Source organism: Lygodium microphyllum, chromosome 26 (assembly GCF_053477565.2).
Source record: "Lygodium microphyllum isolate KBCC chromosome 26, Lygodium_microphyllum_v1.1.10, whole genome shotgun sequence".
NCBI lineage: Eukaryota > Viridiplantae > Streptophyta > Polypodiopsida > Schizaeales > Lygodiaceae > Lygodium > Lygodium microphyllum.
The window spans coordinates 63,481,120-63,496,505 of record NC_141160.1 but is presented as its reverse complement, the minus strand read 5'-3'; the positions used below and the strand labels follow the sequence as shown (position 1 = coordinate 63,496,505).

At 40.0% G+C, this 15,386-nt stretch overlaps 1 pseudogene; it reads right to left on the bottom strand.

The window, feature by feature from the left end:
- Positions 1-12,597: 12,597 nt before the first annotated feature.
- Positions 12,598-14,172, bottom strand: LOC148013338 (aldehyde dehydrogenase family 3 member H1 pseudogene; annotated as a pseudogene).
- Between the last annotated feature and the right edge of the window lie 1,214 nt (positions 14,173-15,386).

The following is a 15,386-nucleotide window of genomic DNA, read 5'->3' as shown; positions in this document are numbered from 1 at the left end:
AAGTCGTGCAGATGATTTTGAAATGCGGCCATCATGACTCGCTGGAAAGTAGCAGGGGCATTGCAGAGCCCAAACGGCATCACTCGGTAAGCGTAGGTCCCCCATTCTGCGTCAGCCCACTGAATTTGTAGCTCCTTGGGGTAGAGTACACATGTGGACTAAACTGAGAGGCATTTTCATTGTGGTAATGTCTCGGCTTTCCAAAGCAAGCTGAAATTGGTCATAGCCCGAATATAAATCACCCATGGAATAAATTGCTCTACCTGCAAAAGCCTCAGCAAATTCATCAATAATTGATCACCCCGAACCAACATTTCTAATAGCGACTTTATTGACAGGCTGCAAAGATCCATTCTTCTTAGGCACGGTAAACCATCGGTTAGAATACGGAGCTGAAGATGGCTCCAATATTCGCATCTTTATCTTTTCATTTAAAAGCTCCAGTAACTTAGGCAAATGAGCCCTTGGTACCGGAATTGGTTTAAGATTCCAAGGGATGTGTGGGACTGTGAAAATCACCATTGGTGCCACAACACTTGGATCCACACAGCCAATTTCATGAGGTTGAAATGAAAAAGCGTTTCCATGTTTCTTTAATATCTACATAAAAGCTTGCTTTTCAGCCTGGCAAGAGTAAAGAGTCTTCACCAATTTTTAGCTCTCGTAAGCTTTCAGCTGTATATTGGTGACCAATATCTTTGGGGTCAGGAAGACTTAGCTATTTGGATGCCCTTTCAGCCAGTCCCTCACTTTCGGGAGGTAGTGACCTTCTTGCCAACTGTTTTGTACTTCATTTCTACTCTTGCCTCATCCCTATTTGGCTGTCCAAAAGCTTCATGATCAGCAAATTCTTGAATTATGTCATAAATATCCAATGTGCATACCTGTATGGAGTGATTTTCAGCCTGATTTTCTGCATGAACAGTTGCATGTATTTCAACCAATGTATCATTATAAGTCAGCCCATAAAACAATCTTGAAATTTCTTCATTTTCAGCCAAAACATCAACTTGCTTCAGCTCCCATTCCATATGACATAAATGCTTTGTTTCAACCCTATTCATGGTTGAAAACTGTTTATAACAACCCACACTGTTGGTCATAAATACCTGCAAGTCAGCCTTTGGCATAGTCCCCTTTACATGTGGAGGCAAATTTTTATGACATGAAGCACTGCCATACCTCCACTTACAGCAGTGCAACCTGAAAACCCTTAAATTCTTAGGCATTAAGAGGCACAGGATGATCTCTCAATTGATCTCTATTCCCGTGATGATTTACACAAACAGTTAGAAATTGGACAGCTTTGTCATTAGCTACACGAATCTTGAAGAAAGAAATGAAATTCATATTTTACATTACCAATAGTAACCCGTACATAAGGACATGCCGCATAGAGATCGCCAGAAGAATTATTGGCTTCTCTCATGTGCCATCCTGGGTCCACATCTATGGGCCATCCACCATTCTCATAAAGACTTCTTGACATGACGTTGATCTCCGGACCATGGTCTATAAGGGCAATACAGGGAGTCTCTCTTTCTCCAATCTTGACAACGGTCTCGGTAGTCACCCTTGTCCAATGGGTACGGGAGTAGTGACTACTTGGAATAAAATGAGCATCAATCTCTTCTTGCATGTTGTGAAGACGAGCTTCTTATGCATGGGCTACTCTTTGGATTGAGAAGACCCCACCATAACATTCTCTACAATAGCTTCTTCAATTTCAGCTTCATAGATGTCTTCATCTTTGGCTTCTATGGCTGCAATCAATTCTTTGATTGCCTCCAATCGAATCCCTTGAGTATTCAGCTTCTCTTCATCCTGCAAATATGCATGAAGAGCTTGCAAAAAAGCATGCACAGATTCTTCAGTTTCTTCACCAACATATTGTCTTTTCCGTTTAATTACATCAATTATTACATCATGAAATCCTCATTTTGCAATTTCGAGAATTTCATCCAATGTAAATTCAATTTTGCTTCCAAGAATCCTTTCTTCTAGGTCCGCTTGAGATTCGTCATAGTCTCTATGTCAGACTGTAGCTTGTAACCGGAATGTTTGCCTTTTCTCTTTCCTTCCGTCTTCTTTGCTTGTGGGGCATCTTCCATATCATGCTCTGCGATGGTGGTGGATTTTCAGCAGCCTTCTGCTGATCTGGTTTACTTCTTGTCACACGTTTGGTTGGCCCTGAAGAGGAGGGACCGGCAACATCTTCTTTTTCTTCTACCACAGCTTCTTGATTATTGATTTCAGCCAACCGAGCGAAAGCTGAAAATGAATCAATCGGCTCGGTCCATCCAATTCTTCCTCGAATGCATTGACTGGCAGTAGTCAAATCATCTTTGGACGCCTTGCCTCGCTCCATGCGATCTAAGGCCTGCATCCACACTTTAGATTTTACATCAGCTTTATATGCTTTAACAATCTCATTGGTTGGCTCAATTTGTAGCCCATAGGTAGCTGCATCAACAACTGCATAGGCTGTTCTTGTTGCCAAATCCTCCACTCTTTTCTTCATGACACCGATACCGAAATTTGGCTCAAGAGGAAGCTCAATTTCGGTCGCATGAATTTTACCATCCTTCCAAAAAACTAATTTTTGTGCCTCAACTTCACAGAATGCATTGCACTCCCTCTTATCATGCTGTAGGCTGTCACACCAAATACAGTGTCTTTTGAAGCCTTCTCGTATGGGTCTTTGGGCAGCTGTCTGTCCTCTTTCTTCCACTTTCACATCAAGCCTTTTCACCTTGGAATTAATCTCCGTTAGATTAAGATGGAGATCCCACATGCTCTTGATCAGCTCGTCCATGACATCCTTCTTTGGAGGTGGAACAATAGGATTTCTTGGTTGCTCGGCCATAGAAACATGAGGTCGAGATACATGAACATGCTCTTTTATGGACTCAGATGGTGTAGAGGTAGAACCCCACCTTAGGCGCATCCGCTCTCTCCGAGCAATCATATTAACTGCTTCAGTGACATTACCCCAAGCAGCCTTCAATCCCGTCTCAGAGTCAGGATCTTCAAGCCGATCAGTCAGCTTCTCTTGAAGAAAAGGATCCGCAGCCTTCAGAAACAATTTAACCTTCTAGCTCTCCATACTCTGCTAATCATCATGATCTAGCTGAGTAAATTTGCTTTCAAATTCGCGGTGAAGAGCAGTGGCAGTTGGTCCCTTATTGGGCCTTTCAACCCATTCAGTGAAGATTTTCTTCGTCATGAGGCTAGAATCTTCAAGAAAGAATTCTTCTCGAAGAGCCTTCTTGAATGCAGACCATCCCGCATCTTTTTGGAAAAGACCATGAATTCGGTATTGGAGGCCATGGACGGCGAAATGACAAAGTATCGGCTCCAAGCATGATGAGGGACTCCAAAGAAGACCATCTTGTCAGTATAGAGGCGAATAAAAGAGGACACATTTTGCCCATTAAATTGCTTGAGCTCCTGTCCAACTGCTTAATGGCAGCAGCATCATTCCACTCTTCATCTTGCCTTCATTGTTGTTGCAGTTGCATCTGCTGTTGAAATTGCAATTGTTGTTGTTGGTTCTCTTGCACCAGACAAACCAATTGTTGCAAGGCATATCCTCCCGAACTTGATGATTCTCCCATTGTACTTTCTCTTCTACAACCAACCTTCATGTCGGGTTCACCACTGTCGTCGTGTTGGGGGTCGAAGGTCTACCATCGGGGTTTAGAGCAGAAAAGGAGTGAGAGATTCAAGGTAAGGAGAGAGAGAAAAGGATGGGGTTTGATAAATCTTGGGTTTTAGAGATGATTCAATTGGAGAAGAAGACCTCAAGCTTTTTCATATACTTAGCATACATGAATGGCATCAAAGACTTTGACTCAATTACATCAAATGCTTGTGAGGTTAATAGATCATTACATGCAGAGATTTTATCGCAGATTTAATCCAAATACATATTTCAAATGCCCTAAATGGATGCAATTTCATGAATACCAATGAACAACAACTCCAAGATACAAGTATTTGAGTGGTAGATTCCACTACTTCCAAGACATAAAACCAAAATCTCTTGAAATGCACTAACAAAGCTTTTAATTCACTTCAGCCCTGTTTTATAACAGTAATTTCCAGCCCATAAACAAGCCCCCAAAACATACATAAACTCAAGAAAATGCCTCTCTATTCACTTTCAAATGAAGCCCTAATGTTTAGAGGCCAATACCAATACTTACAACTACATAGATCACTTGAGCCGATTTCTAGCAAACAGATTGCTATACGCAGTCTACACGGACGAAGTATTCGTTGGAAGAAGGACTTCATTAATTTTCGTATTCGTAAAAAGAAGAAAGATCGCAAAAAGCCATATAAAAAAAAATGGAAGCAAGCCTTGTAAACCCAACTTTGAGCTACGCTCATCCCGCTAACAAGATTTCGAGTGTGTGAGGTTGCTTGGGATTTTATAGGATGTCCGATCAAAATATGGAAGATTTGATGGCCGAAGGTGATTTATTGGAACCAATGGTGGAGCAAAAATTGGACCTAATTATGATGCAGCTTCAAGAGGAACAAAGAGCATGTCAAACTTTGCAAGCTCAATTGGCTACTCTTCAATGATCTACTGTTGATCAAGATGGACCGCAACCTGAAGATGTTATATGGTGTACGATCAATGCGACACTCGAAGCATAATCTATCAGGAAAGAAGCTAAGATAAGTAAAAGAAATTTCAATTTCCATACTTTTAATGGGCTACATGATGGAAAGACTGTTCTCGCTTTTATCAGTCAGTTTGATGATTATTTCCATGAAGAACAATATGCCGAAAAAGAGAAACTGAAGTGTGTCACTAACCATTTAGTGGATAGAGCATCATTATGGTGGACTATTGTCCGCAAAAGTATTGATTGTCCTAAAACTACTTGGGAGACTTTTCAAAAAAAAAAATGCAGAATTTTCTTCCACCTCAATTCCATGAAAAATCAATCAAACAGTGGGATCTTCTGCAAAAACAAAGAGAACAAGAGCCTATTTCACAATATATTGAGTATTTTTGGAACGCCTTATTGCAACTTCGGATGCTCAAAGATGTTCCTGAGGCGATCCACAAGTGCAAGTTTATGTCTGGTTTGCTTGGTCACTTCTTGGTGGAGGTGAATATGTTCAAGTCAACGACTTTGGAGGATGCGATATCTTTGGCCCATGATGTTGAAGACAAACTTCGAGGATGAGAGAAGCGACCATAACTATTCCCAATTAACGTGAACTTCGGTACAAAGTAATTCAATTCTAACTTTCGAAGATTCAATCAAAACCGCATTTTTCCATATTCTTTCCACCATAAATTTTGGACACGACCCCTTGCTTTACCATGAAACACAAATCCAAATCCTAAGCCATCTTTCCAGCCAAATTCCAACATACCTAAACTCCCAGCCATTACCAATAATGTTTCCAAAGCCAAATCCATAGTCTGCTATAAGTGCCATCAACCTAAACATCTAGCAGTGAATTGTCAATCTAAAAAGCTGACTATTCCATCAACTACTTGGGAGCAATTGAAGATGAAGACCATGAAGAAATACCAGATTCTACAGAAGATGATGACGATATCGGTACTACTTCAGATACTTTACCAGGTACGCAAAATCCTCATTCTTTATTAACGATGAAATGTCTTGTGCATGGTAAAAAAAAGATTGTTTTGCATGATGATGGGAGCATACATGATTTTATTTTTGCAAAATTGATCAAAGAATTGAATTTACATACTATTCCAACTCATTATCGCATAAAGGCTGCATTCTTAGGTACTAGATACAATGGCACACAAGAAGTTCATGACTTAGAAATTAAAATTGATGATTATGTTGAGCGTAGAAATTTCTTAGTTGTGCCTTTGCAATCTAGTGACATTATATTAGGAATGACTTTGCCTCATAAATACAATCCCGATATAGATTATTCCACGCATTCAATGAAGATTCATTCTAATGGGGAAAAACCACATTACATGGTACGCACACTTTAGATAATTTTACATTGCTTAGTCACACACATGCTAAACGTGCATTAAAAAAAGATAGCAAATCATATTTAGTATGGGTGAATGAAATTGAAGTTAAGGAAAATCAGATGTATCCTAGACACACACGATTTCTTTCACAATTTAAAGATTGTTTTGCTGCTAACTTACCACCTGGCTTACCACCTACATGTCTTGAAGATCATAAAATAGACTTAATTCTTGGTTCACAACCACTATGTAAAGCACCTTATAGATATAATCAAATTGAATAGAAAGAAATTCAAACCCAAGTCGAAGAATTGTTAACCCGCGGACTCATTAGGCCGAGTAGTTCTCCTTTTGGTGCACCTATCCTGTTAGTCAAGAAGAAAAATAACACCTATAGGATGTGCATTGATTATCGTGCCCTAAACAAGATTACTGTCAAGAATAGATATCCGATTCCTAGGATAGACAACCTCATGGATAAACTACAAGGAGCCACAATATTCAGCAAGATAGATCTTAAATCTGGATATCATCAAGTACGATTGGATACACCTGATATTTTCAAAACTACATTTATAACTCAATTTGGTCATTATGAATTCCTTGTTATACCTTTTGGTTTAACTAATGCACAGCCACATTCAGTCATATGAAGAATCACATATTTTTGAAGCATCAGCATTGTGTAATTGTTTTCTTTGATGACATATTAGTTTTAAGTAAGAATGAGAATGAGCATCATGAACATTTATATTTGGTTTTCAAATTGTTGGAAGAGAATAAATTATATGCTAATCTTGAAAAGAGTGAATTTTTTCAAACCCAAAATGTTATTAATGTTGATCCTAAAAAGATAGAAGTAATTTTGAATTGGCTGATTCCTAAAAATGTGCATGAATTACGTTCTTTCTTAGGTCTTGCTAGCTTTTACAGAAAATTTGTGAGAAATTTTTCATTACTTGCATTGCCTTTGAAAAATTTATTAAAGAAAGGTATTGTATATCATTGGCCTGATAATAAGCAAAAGTCTTCTGATTTACTGAAACATGCCTTAACACATGCCCATGTATTGCAATTACATGACTTTAATAGACCATTCTTTCTAGTAGTCACTAATGCTAGTGGATCTGGAATAGGAGCTATCCTTATGTAAGATTCACATCCCATAGCCTACTCTACCTGCAAACTTAAACCATCTGAACTCAAGTATTCTACCTATGATAAGGAATTGTTAGCTGTAGTACAAGCTTTACGTCAATGGAAACACTATTTAATGGGATCTGAATTCATGATTAAAACTCACCAACAAAGTATCAAACATCTCCTTAGTCAACCACAAATCTCTGACCACCATATTAAATGGGCTGCTTTTATTCAAAGTTTTCATCCACTTATCCAATATCAACCTGAAAAAGAGAATGTTATTGCTGATGCCTTAAGTAGAAGACCAAGTATCCATAACATCTCCATTATATCTTTTGATTCCCTTATCCCTATGAAAGATACCTATGATCAAGACCCCATTTTTCAAGTTGATTGGAATAAATTAGTTGCAAATAACTGGATTCCAATAGATTCATTGTCTTATTATGATGGATTTATGTTTTATGACAAAAGGTTGTGTGTAAATGTTCCATTTAGATCATTTGTGTTGCATGAAATTCATTGTCCCCCATATCAAGGTCATAGAGGTATTATTTCTACTTTATGTACATTGGTTGAAGATTTTTACTGGCCACAGATGGAATCAATTGTTTCTAACTTTGTATCTGAGTGTTTAATTTATCAAAGAGTTAAGCGACACCATGGTAAGTAATATGGTTTATTAATGCCTTTACCGATTCCTAAACGACCATGGGAACATAATTCAATGGATTTTATAACTGGTTTGCCTAACATCCAAGCTAATCGTGATATGATTTGGACTATTGTAGATCGACTTAGTAAACAAGCATAGTTCCTTCCATGCAAGAAAACATTAACTGAATCTCAAGCTGTTCAATTGTTTTTTAGAACTGTTTTCACTAACCACGGTTTGCCAAAAGTTATTATTTCTGATCGTGATTCTAGATTTTGCAATAATTTATGGACTACTTTGTTTGCTAATTTAGGTACAAAGATTGATTTCTCATCTGCATTTCACCCTTAAACAAATGGGCAAACAGAAGCTACTAACAGTACAATTTTAGATCTTTTACGTGCATATACAATTTCAAAATCATAAACATGGGATACACACTTGCATTTACTTCAGTTTGCATACAATAATACACCCCATATAACTACACAGAAAGCACCTTTTGAAATAATTTATGGACATAGATTGCCTACACATGTTACATCATTGTCAAACAAAGTTAAAGCTGCTAATGATATTGCCAATATGCATGCTACTATTTTTATTGAAGTCAAAGACAAGATTGTGAAAGCCCAACAATCATACACTACCTAAGCTAATAAGAAAAGAAAAGTCATGAGTTTCAAAGTTGATGATTATGTTTGGTTAGAGATTGAAAAGAGAAGATTACAAAGTGTTGAGAAACACCCTGTTGTTAAATTAGCCCCTCGATTTTACGGGCCTTTCAAGATCATTCACAAAATCAATGATAATGCATTTAAATTAGAACTACCCCAACACTGGAAAATCCACAATACTTTTCATATTAGTTTGTTACGACCTTTTAGAGGCCAATTACCTGTTCACCCTATCTATAAAATCCCTTCTTTGTTAGAGGAAGAAACTGAAATCCTTAAACTCGAAACTATTCTAGACACTGATTTTATGACCAGTAGAATTGGTCATAGATATTCTAGATATTTGGTTAAGTTTAAAAATCATCATGTTAAAGAGGCCCAATAAATACACACCCACGACCTAAGTGCTTACCCCTCACTGCTCGCTCCACATTGAGCTAATAGCAATTGAGGTCAATTGCTATCCCACCCCGGGGATATGATACTAGGAAGCATATTCCACGGTGGATTCCGTGAGACCACAGTGGATTCCATGAGGTTTTGCAGTGGATTTTGTAAAACTATTTGCCGAGACTCGTACACAAGGTGGATTCCTTGTGTGAGAAGTTGACGGGAACGCCTATCCTTTTTGGGCATCATGTTAATTTAATGTGCACGTGGGTGACTCCACAGTGGGTGATTCCGCAAAATACATATTTAAATTAATGGATGTTTATGAGTTTAGAGTGCACTCGTATTAAATTAAGGTTAGGACAGAGTTCCAACCTATTTATTTATTTTGTAGTTGAAGATTGCTAGGTATTCACTTTTGTCGGTTTAATTTTATTATTTTCTAACAATTGTGAATGCTTCAGTTGATGTGTAGAGTAGGCGGCGATGGTGTTGGGAAGCATTGGGCGATAGCGTGTGTTCAAATTATCTATAAGAAATTATCATTTTTGATAGACACACATCTTATTATTAAAGGCGTGGTGCTAATATTTATTTAGGCGTGCTTATTTATTGAAGTACTTGACAAATATTTATTATTTTGTATGTGCATGGGTGCACAGTTTAAATATTTCATTATTGGATATTGTATTCGGACACAATCCAACTTTTGGGGAGCCTAACCGCTTTATTCTTTATTTGGACAAAAGCAAACACAAAAGCTAAAGCATTCTTATTGTAAAATTGGGCTATTTTTTTTAGCTTTGAGATGAATAAATTTATAAATACATGCCTTGTGAAGCGCTCACACAAGGCATGGGGGGAGATTGTATCCAATTTGTCTTTTTGCCTCATGTCGTGCAAATCTTATTTCTTGCTTTTTGAGCTTAAGTAGAATTCTTTGTTCTTGGGGACCTTCCGACGCTCGCTACGTACACATCAGTATCCAATTTGCGCACCAGTTGGACTATTCTATACAATAAAGAAAAAATATTTCCAAAATATTATGATTCAATTCTAAAGTAAAGTGTGATAGCTCATCTCAAAGAGCTATTAGCTTTGTTTTGGACTAAAATATTCCTCATTTTGATATTGAGGTGAAAAGTTATAGCCATTTCTGTGATAGGAGGTATACTTGGACCGCACATTGATAGTGAGTAGAAATGGCTAGAAATAAGGGAAAGAATAAAACCAGTGAGGATATTCATAAATAAGCCAAAGGTGTGAAGCAATACTTGAGCAACATCATAATAAAGAGAGATCACATGAATATGGTGCATATAGCATACTAAATGCCACACTTTGTTAACATGAGAATAGGCGTTCTATAAGATATAATGATCTTATTCTAAAGCTAGATCAAGTGGTCGAGGAGCAAATAGTACAGTCAATGCCCAAATCAAGGAAGTCAAATATTAGAAGATCATGCTTGTGGCAACACAAATTCCTAGATTAGGTCGAGTCTCTCATCAACCACATTCATTATGCGCACTAATATTCCATCTTCAAATCACATGTTAAGAGTAACTCCATGGTATACCATCATCTTTGAAAACACACCAGCTAAGTCTTGAGATGACTTGTCACTCCATTACGAAGTACAACAATCATTCCAGGCCTTAGGACATGCCAAATAATCCATATATGTAGCTTGGCTAACTACAGAAGATGACTCCCTAATCGCCATAGAGACATGGAATGCAAAGCTTATCTCTCATGGGACAATGGTCAACCACAAGAGTGGCAAGTTCTTGAGTTTATGAGATTTCTCTCCCCACATGCTATCTAAAATACTTGACAATTCTACAAGAAACCCATGTGAATTTTGCATGAGGTTTCCAATAAAGTTGCCTAGTATCACATGCCCAAAAGCTACTACTTATAACAATTAATGAGTGTGCTTGATACATCTTCATCATTCCAGTAAAATCTCTAAAGTTACCCGAGTCATCCTTGCTCTTACACCATTGTGCCATCTATGAGCTATATATCTAGAAGCTCATTGAATTGTAGGATGGGCAACTTGGTCCCCCAATGCTTATGGATGTGTCCTTTAAATAAGAGCCCATGAACTCTACTAAAATAGATTGGAACAAGAGGGACAAGAGATAAACCCTATCTCATTGATATTTGAATATTGGACCTCTTACCTATAGCCCCACACACCAACGGGCAGCCCTCCGACCCGCACCTTTCACACAGAGATCTTCTTTGCCTTCGTACACAGGATGAGTGCCTATGCGTAGGATGTATCCTCGGCGTCAGAATGGACGGAGAGACCTTGGCGAGGCTATATTCGATCCTCCATGCGCCAAGTACACTTCTACCTTGCATCAAAAGGATCATGTTTTCCGTGAACACGGGCTTCATCCGGAATCCAGGTTACTCGACGCCATTTACCTTCAACCACCACTGCACCAGCATATGCTTTCATTCCAACGGGCAGCCCTCCGACCCGCACCTTTCACACACTAATCTTCTTTGCCTCCTGTAGTGTCCTCCAAAGCCTCCCAATCTATTCTCATATACCTCCTCAAATGAAAAAGAAGCATGATGAGGCCCTAAAGCCTAGAGGTGAAGTTATTATTTAGGATGCCCCACTATTGAAAACTCTTGTGAGTGGGGTGATTAATATTTGGCATCCAAGAAGACATTCTAAGATGAATCCCCTTAGCAAAGATCTTATTCATAACCCCTATCAAGATAGCCTCTCTAGCTTGACTCGTAATGCCATGAGCACTTGAAAATTTGTGAGGGAAAAATTGTTGAGGAACCAATAGCTCAAATGGAAGATCAAAGTCAATCCATCATATCCTGGGCACTTGCTTGAAGGCAAGGGTGCAAGAGTTTTTAGAAGCTCCTCCTGTATGAAAGGGGTCTATAGTGACCACCCTCGTAATACTCTACCATGGAATCATAATAGTGAGATCCTCAAAGGTAGCACCTATCATGATGTGTCCAAAATGCTTTAAAAAGTTTTGCAATTTCCCTTTTTCTTACAATACTTGTTCCTATGGAAGCTATGAATTCTAACATACATAATTAATTCACATTAACAAGAATGCCCACAAAAAATATTTTTATGAACTTATAAAACATAAAAGTAAGTTTTTCAACTGATAAAAATAAACGCAAGTCCCTTCAAAATCTATATGCAATGTGAGTCTTATAATTAAAATACTTACATGTGATGTCACATAGCAAGCCTATTTATTTTCCTTCAAAGCCTTTCCCACCACCTGAAAAAGCAAATCCTTCTTTTCCACTAAACAAAAATATTCCTTATTATTAATACAACCACACATTATAAACTAAAATATGTAAAAACCCCACCCTTAATTTGTTTAAAAATAATGTATTGCCATGTGGCTCTTAATTGGGACATTGCTTGAAGATCCCATGGGATATCATCATGAAGGATGGAAGTGCCAAAGAGCCATGGAGTAGTTGGGAAGAATAGAACCATAGATTGCTTGTAACGCACATATCCACCTTTACCGAGTGAGCTATGGTCTACCCTTATGTTTAAGGGCATGATAAAATTCCAGTCACTATTTTAAAGTTCGAGTTGATACAAACAAGTTGTATGTAGATAACCCGAAAAAAACTAAAAACCAAAAAACAAAAAACAAAAAACAACAAGAATGGGTCAATGCGTAGACATTCTAAACGAGTTTCGGATGATCCGCACCGTGGCACCGTCAAGATGATGGACTATTGAGTAGTACTTTAGGTGAGCTTATCGTCGTCGGCAGTGGGGATGAGGCGGGCTTCTTCTTCTTCTTGAGGATGGAGGACAGGATGCATTTGAAAGCTTCCCAATACTTATACCGTGCAAGCAGGCGAAGTATGTATTGCTTCTCTGGGGTGTAAGGAGGGAATCGGAGGTCAGGGTCCTTGGAGGTGCCTTGAATGACGACGGGCTTGAAGTGAGAGAAGGCATCGAAGGAGTACTTGCCATGGTAAGAGCCCATACCGCTCTCTCCAACACCACCAAAAGGGATGCTGTCCATGAAGAAGTGCACGCCCGCATCGTTGATAAGCAGCGCGCCGGAAGAAGTCTGCTCTTGCACAACCTTATGCAGAGACGTATCGGTACTGAAGAAGTAGAGGGCAAGGGGCTTGGGCTTGGAGTTGACAAAGCCGAGGGCCTGGTCGAATGGCATGGTGAAGACAGGGAGGATGGGGCCGAAGATCTCCTCCTGCATGATGGGCGAGTCGAGCGGGGGGTCCAGCAGGATGGTGGGGGCGATGAAGAGGGAGTCGCGGTCGTGCTCGCCTAGGGTGTAGGCGACGGAGGGCTGGATGTCGGGGTGCGACAATAGGGAGAGGAGGTGGTCGAAACGGGACGCATTCACAATGCGGGTGAGGTCGAGGGAGGTTATGGGGTGGCAGGAGTAGAACGACTCGAGGGCAGCTGCGAGTGCGGCAACGAAGCGTCGGGGGCCGTCATCGTCCGGGGTGACGAGGGCATAGTCGGGAGCGACGCAAGCCTGGCCGCTGTTGCAGCCCCACTTACAGACGGCCACGCGAGAGGCCACTTGGGTGAGGCTCGCGACGGTGGGAACGTCCACAACGACAGGACATTTGCCGCCCAGCTCCAGAACCACTGGGGTGAGATGACGTGCGGCGGCCGCCATGATGAGCCGTCCCACGCGCGGCGAGCCCGTGTAGAAGATCTTGTCCCAGCGGTGCGCCAACAAGGCGGCGCCCATGCCCGGCCCGCCTTGCACCACCCGAACGCGCGCCTCGTCGACGTAAGGCGCTCTCAAGCCGGCTGCCAGCACGGCCGAAGTAGCAGGCGCGATCTCCGAGACCTTGATCACAGCCTTGTTGCCCGCAGCAAGCGCCCCCACGAGAGGCTCCAGTGCCAGCAACAATGGGAAGTTCCAGGCCGAGAAGATCAAGACCGTCCCCAATGGCTCCGCCACCACTCGTGCCTCCGCCGGCCGCAGCGTCAGAGGCACCCCTGCTGGCTTGATCTCCATGTACTTCCGCAGGTTCTTCAGCATGTGGTCACACGCATTCAGCACGGGCGCCACCTCCGTGTAGAAGCTCTCGAATCCCGACTTGCGAAGATCATGCCCGATTGCCCTGCATATCTCCTCTTCTTTCTCTTCCAAGAAGGCCCTCAAGCCCTTCAGCTGGCTCTCCCGCCAGCTCCTGCTGCTCTGCCCCAGCTTCTCCGCCTTCTGAATCTCCGTGTAGAGCACCGCTGCTGCTTCGGCTTCCGCTGGGCTGGCCCTGATCGTTTCTGGTGCTTGCACGAAGGCCATGATGGGCGAGGAGATGAGAAATCCGTCGACGACAGAGGAATCCGCTACCGTATGAGAAATCTGTCGATACAAGGGCGATAGGAGAAATCCCCCGATAAGAGGATTAATTTGTACTCGCGTTTCTTCCTTTGCTTCTTTTTTTGACGTAGCTCTTTTTTGAGGCGCCGTTTCAGGCCGTCAATAGAAAGCCCAACAGAACGCTTGGAAAGCTTTTGAGCTTTATATTTAGACGCGATCGTGTTACACTCCTGAAACATTGCGTTTGAGAGAGAGAGAGAGAGAGAGAGAGAGCCATAATGGAAAACGAAAGTAAATGTGTTTCACTAACCCATTCTGGAAAAAGAAAGTAGAGGTGTTTCACAAACTCTAGTGATGATGAGCAAGTATTCACCTTCTCTTGAACTTGTGCATGAACATGTAGCATACAACACTAACCCAACCCTCCATTAGAGGTCCAACTTGCACATGGAAAGGCTTGATGAAGTGAGCTTCCAATTTAGCTAGTTTAAAATATGCAACCATTGGAGATTCATATAGTTGAAACTTTCAAAAATGGCACTTTGCATGCAAGGATAAATGAAAACTTTTTGTGCTCAATGCTATGAAGCAAAGTCTTAATCCTTGAATGCCATTTTCCATAGTTAATAAAATAAGACACATACTTATGGGAAGGCCTCAAGATGAGGAATAATATATTGTTTCTTGCATAAGCCATTGAGAGAGCTTATGAACCTTAATAAACCATTGAGAGAGTTTTTAAAAACAAAACCATAGAGAGAGGCTAACATAGTTACGAACCTTTTGGATAAGTTACATGTTTCTCCTAAGGAGATTCCTTTGGATTCTCTCAAAAAACTTATCAAAATGACTCATTTTGGAAAATTGGGTGAAAAATAACATATAACTTTTTAAAAATTTCAAATTTATGCATTTTAAAATAAAAACTACTACGGTGAAATGATTTTTTAATTGTATCATTTTAAAGGATTTTTAAAATAGGGAAAGCTAGTATCTTGATATCATAAAGTTTACATAGCATTTTTTTTCAAAGCTCAATAATAAATTAAACATGATACATAATAATTATCTTGAAATTAAAAAATGTAATTATCAAAACTTCGATGCTTAATTGACAAGAAAGATCTTCTTATAGTTACTTACCAAAATGTACAATCATTAATCAATCCATATCTTTGATTAACAAAAAAGATCAT